General features: G+C 46.3%; 1 protein-coding gene across 5 annotated transcripts in view; it reads right to left on the bottom strand.

Moving 5' to 3' along the window:
* The window catches only part of MYOT (myotilin), a 546,673-nt gene extending 546,445 nt beyond the window's left edge, over window positions 1-228 (bottom strand). The window contains exon 1 of one of the 5 annotated variants that reach the window (XM_069652618.1): window positions 17-228. The gene's annotated coding sequence lies outside the window, so the exon portion shown is untranslated. The remainder of the gene's footprint in view (window positions 1-16) is intronic. The other 4 variants (XM_069652622.1, XM_069652620.1, XM_069652619.1 and 1 more) reach the window with 4 other exon arrangements.
* Between the last annotated feature and the right edge of the window lie 5,772 nt (window positions 229-6,000).

Consider the following 6,000-nt stretch of genomic DNA (forward strand, 5'->3'; position numbering starts at 1 on the left):
GCATGCCGGCACATACCTGGTATTTTTCACCCAATTTGAGGATATGTTCTTTTCAAATGATGGCTCTCAGCTCCGCCGGTCCTGGGATGCCCCAACGCTTGGCAACTGGGAGTAACCGTAAGAACACCGAAGCCACAAGACGCCGAGTAAATGTGCGAGGGAAGCCCGTCACGTCCTGGAACGGGACTAGCGGGTGTCCCTAAAGCTGCTGGGTGTCAGGGGAAGTGCCTCGAGCTGAATCAGGCCAATGACCTCAGAGAGTGGTCAGATTTCTGCTTCTTCGTCAGCTGACTCCATTTTACTGGGACGCAAAGCCCTACTGATAAAGGCCCTCGTGAACTCTCTGCTTTAGGGTTATTGTTTTGGAAAACTAGACCCACGTTCATAGTTAGAAAGGAGCACAGACCACAAGTAGTAACACAACATCTCATGCAAACACAACCCCCTCCCCTCCCACACAAACATACATTCACGCAAAGATGGTCAAACTCGGTCACGTACACACAAGCGTGCTCTCCACAGTAAACTCAGAGTTTGCTGCACATGGGCAGAGTGGAGGCCGCGCATATGCCACAGAAAACCAAGCCACAATAGAAATTCACATGCACCTGTGCAGTCGCGCGCACACACATGATTACCTTTGGCTTTGTGCCACCTGTATGGCGAAACTATTGCTTTGGAGTACAGCCAGCAGGAAGATGGAATATGAGGAGGAACACAAAGCTTGCAAGTATTGTTTGTTTGGTTATTTCCCAACCCATTGACTGCCTGGGGCAATGTTTAACCCCATGGCCATTCCCTGCCCCAAGCACACCCCCCTGTTATCTCGGTAAGCTAGATTTATTAAGCAGTGACATCAATCTGTGTGCTCAACGTGCCTGCCAGTGATATTTCAAAGCAGTCTTCTGATAGTTGATGGCTTGATCGGAGCTGTAAATGAACTACCGGTTTAATCAAAATGTCTTAACCAAGTGTGCTTTCAGAAACTTGTTTTATAAGCAGTATGATGTCCTTCACTGAAGTGCTGTCAAAAACAAGAATTGGCAAAGCCAACAGATTTGGCTTGTGTATATATTTTAGGCATTTGCCAGGCACTGCTATTTTAGACCTGATACATTATTTTGCAGCTGTTACCATCAATGGCCAGTTAGTACCATTACATTAGTGCCTGGCAAATGGCAATCGCATGCCTGCACAAAAGCCAAAACAGTTGGAACTGCTAATGCTTGTTTTTAGAAGCCACTCGAAAATAATCATGCTACAGAATCCTGTTTCATAATTTCAAATCCTGTATGCATTCTTTTCATCACGTCAATGGACCCACCTTCATGAACTTGACCATGTATTAGCATTTTAGGGCCTCATTGTTTTTTTCCAGATGCTTTGAAAATTAAGGCATTACTTACCGGTAATCTTCATTATATCTCGTCCTTCTCTTCCTCATCGCACTCTACTCTTTTAAGGAAATAGCCTTCGCCACATTCCCCATGCAGCATTTATTATCCCTCTATCAGGGTGCAAATATCATGCTGTACCTTGCCACCTGCTGTCCCTATCCAAGGAGAACGAGTGGACGGTCTCCCGGGAGGCAAGGTGGGGTGTCAGGACTTTGAGGAGGAAGATGCAGACTAGAAGTAATAAAGATTACCGGTAACTAATGCTTGCATTACCTCCACCTCATCCTCTTCCTCGCCCCACTCCTTACTCTTTGAAAAATACCCAAGATTGAACCCAGTGTACCTTTAATCCAAAACCACATTCAAGCAATAACTGCCTGTAACAGTATTGCGTCCTTTCATCGACACCCGTTTTTACGACAGGTTTTTTGCTGTGGGCTTTTTTCAGGAAAAATGAATCTTTTTTTGTTGGGGTGTGTGAAAGGGCAAATAAAGAGTTGTTCAGGAATAAAAAAACATAGTTAACTGAAAGGGGGTTTGGGAAACCCTCCAAAAACAAAATTTCGATTATGTTTTTCAGAAAAAAAACCTGCAGCAAAACAGCCATGGTGAAAATGGGTGTCAATGAAAGGACATAGAACCGACTATAACATAGCTAAAACAAACCCTTGAACTGCCCGCCCCACAACAGCCAATTTATAATGGTGGGCAACGGAATTGGAAGACGCCCAATTAACCACCCTACAAATGTCCCCAAAGAGGCACCTCTAGCCTCGGCCAAGAAGTAGCCATCCCCCTATTAGAGTGACCCAACACGTTCATGAGAAGTGGGACACCCCAAAGGGAATATGCCAATGCAATAATGTCGGTAATGCATCTGCTGACGGTCATAGATGAAGCACTATGGCCTTCAGCGCCCCTCGGTAAAGGTGACAAATAAACTATCGTAGGAAATGAACAAGGTAGTCCTATCCACTGACATCTCTGCCATGCTCATCCCCTCTGTTTTGCGTGAGCACTTCGTTTACCCCTGCATGCGATTTGCATGCAGGAGTATAACCAGTGGCGGCTGGTGAATTATTGGCCTCCCATGCTCCCTCCCACCTTGTGCTTGCAGCTGGAGGAAAACATGTCTACCTCTGGGGGACCAAACCAATGGAGTATCAACTGGTATGCTCCCTGACTGATCAAAAGCTCCTGTGATGAGGAGAACCTCCTGCTGAGGGAATCAGCCAGAGGATTTCAAAAAGCCCTGTGAGCTGCCTCCAGTGACAGTACGTTTTTCACTGCTCAGTCACTCAACTTGAGAGATACAACAGCAGAAGAAGGAGAGTCCCCCACTGATTTAGCTAGGATAATGCAGGTGTATTGTCGGTCAAGACCTTCAAAGGTTGTGACCCAGTCTGATGGGAGACCCCCAGAAGAGCTCACAAAACATCCTCCACTTCCCTCCAATTATAAGGCAGACAGGACTCCTTGGTGGACCATTCCCCTTGCATAGTCATGGTCTCAAGGACCGCTTCCACCCTACAGTGCTGGCATCTGTAGTTCTCACAGTCTGTAGTGGGGTCAGGCGAAATACCTTCAGAAGATCGTGTGAATTCAACCACCACTGCAGGGCTTCAACTACCCCTGCTGATACTGGGATACGTTTCTCGAAATTGTGGGCCACTGAATGCCAGAAGTGATGCAGAGGCCACATGAGTGCTGAAGAAGTATCTCCCGTGTTGTGGCATAAACAGTTAACAGCATCATTCCTTGGCTTCTTAACTATTGCATTGTGGATGCCTCCTTCCGAAGACACAGACCCTCTACTTCCTGCATGAGGTTTGATGTCCTTTCCTTCAGGAGACAAAGCTGGCCCAGGTTTGTTTAAAACTGAGCCCAGATGAACCAAATATCTTGTACCAATGCTGGATGAGATTTGTTATGGTTGATCAGTGAACCAAACTCTACTAGGACCTTTGAGACCTCCAGGACCTCCCCTGCATCGACATACGAGATGCTGCCTGAATCAGACGATCTTCCAAGTATGGATATACTCTCTGACCCCTCTTGTGCCGCAGTCCCATGACTGGCAGCAAAGTCTTTGCAAATACGCTGGGAACTAATCGGAGTCCAAAAGGCAGGACCACAAACTGAAAATGGAGTCCTGCAATCACAAACCATAGGAACCTTTGGCATGAAGGATGGATTGCTATGTGCAAATAGGCCTCTGTGAGGTCTAATGAGCCAGCCAATCCTCTGCTACAATCAACAGGATACACCCATGCAGGGACTCCATCCAGAAAGACACATTGGAAACAAACCGGTTCAGTCCCTTAAGAACCAGCCTGAATCCCATGATCTCTTCGCTACCATGAAGACCTTGGAATAACAACCCCATTCAAATGATCATCATGGAACTGGGCTAATGGCCTCCTCTTCCAGGAGGCTCTGAATCCCTGCTTGGAGATAGTCTCTCTTCAGAGTATCCCCAGGCCAAGGGTTCTCAACCACTCCTGTGTCTGTGGGGATGGGGATGGGGCGATTGATGCAAACTCTATAAAATATCCTTGTCTCAGAATGTTGAGTAGCCGGGCATTTCTGATGAAGAAGAGCCAGCTATCCCCAAAGAGACAGATTCCTCTTCCCAATGGAATTACTGGGGAGGATCCCCACCAGTCAGACAGAAGCAAGATGCCTTTGGGGTAGAGGAAGCTCTAACCCGACAGGGTAGACAAACAAGACCGACAAGGAAACATGGAAACAATAGGAAGGAGGGGAATAGGTCATGTAGGGTGTTGAAGATGTATCAATTCAGTTTGCAATGGTAGCATTTATCTATTATTAAGATATCCAGAGCGACTGGAAACCATGCACATGGCAGAGGTGCACGGTTTGAATCAGAATATCTCTAGTGAACACATTAGATTATATGGAGAGAGCAACCAAAATTCCCCTGCATCACATATGAAAGTTTATCACTTTGTCTGTAACAGCTTCCATCTAGCAGGAGCTAGATGGAAGCCATTACAGACAAACAATTAAAGAGTTTGTCTGTAAGGGCTGCTATGAATGGTTTAATATTAGCTAATATTAATGGTTCTATAAAGTTCAAAATATTTTGTAAGCTTTTCTAAATGGTTATCCAAAAAGCAAATACAAATTTACAGCTAAAAATAGAATGTGTAAAACCTGTGTTTAGACATTTGGCTATTTTCAGAAATGTTAGACATTCTCATTGTGGTTGGGTATGCATGGTAGAAAATGAAAAGTTGGTTTGAAGTAAATTAACAACACCAGATGTAGTATAGTATTGTTTCCACACTATTTTTCCAAGTGTCAGTAGCAAGATTTATTTGCCAATCTCTCCCAAATTCTTCCATAGTATGGATTCCAAGCACATGTTGACCATTTCTTTCATTCAGCATATAATAAAATGTCACCCCTGTGGTGGAGACAATATTTACCATTAGTGATAGCAGTTCAGATGGGTGTTTTTGGATACAGTAGGTAAAGCCCTGGAGATGGAGTTGATTAGCGTGCGATAAAAGGGGTTCATTATGAGTCTGGCGGTAATACAGCAGAATTACCGGTATGGCCGTGGTGTCTGGCGGAATCGCTGCTGTATTACAACTTGGCGGGAGTGTGCACTCACCATTGACAGTAACAGTAATTCCGTCTGGTCGAATTACCACCAAAACTGAGTCCCCGATGGTAATTCGCTAATTCCACCAGCGGAATTACTGCCGGCAAAAATAGCCTCATCGCCAGAATAGGGAGCATGGCAGCGGCCATTTTGAAAAACTCAATCCAACCTGAATTCCCCACTTCCTGTAGCTATCCAGATGCACAAGGCAGAGAAATCATGTCCCAAATAAGGTAAAAGGTAAGGTGCCTAATCTGAGGCTAAGGAAGCAGAAGTTCAGTGAGGCTGAGTTGAAGGTCCTCATTGGCGAGGGAGGGGGACCATGCAGAGAATTTATATGGCTCCCATCATTGTAAAACATCAGGGCAAAGGAAGGCAGAAGCCTGGTCAGCTGTCTGTGACAAGGTCACAGCTGTGGGCACAGTTCCATGGGACGATGAGGACTGCAGGAAGCGGTAGAACGAACTGAAGGGCTTGGTCCACAGCCTCCTATCCAAGCATCAGCGGGAGTCATCGACCATCCAATGAGGCACCGTGGAACACCTTGCCTGTACCCATGGGAGGGGAGGGCCAGCACCATCCTCCACATGGAGGGGATTGAGGGTCTTTGGAGTGCCAATGTCGGAGCCAGCTGCCAAGGCAAATCTGATGAGTTTTGAATGCCCCCCTGTCCCTTGACAATGCAATGGCCAAATGATCATCCCAAGCAGGTGTCCCGCAACATAGATGGTCCCAATGGACAGAGGAAGGTGCCACCACACTCAAAGGCAAAACCGCTCAATGGGTATGAAAGCAGATCCAGGTTGAGGCATGAGTGATGCGGGCGGTTGCCTGGGGCACCACATCAGCACCCTTGATACACAAGCTTGACACAGTCTTACAAGGGCTCCTCCAAACTGGCGTGCAGAAGGCTTCCTATTGAAATGGAAAGCACCCTGCACCTATGCTGGTAGCCTTTGGAAAGCTACCCAA

This window comes from Ambystoma mexicanum, chromosome 3p (genome assembly GCF_040938575.1).
Source record: "Ambystoma mexicanum isolate Mex_15411 chromosome 3p, UKY_AmexF1_1, whole genome shotgun sequence".
NCBI lineage: Eukaryota > Metazoa > Chordata > Amphibia > Caudata > Ambystomatidae > Ambystoma > Ambystoma mexicanum.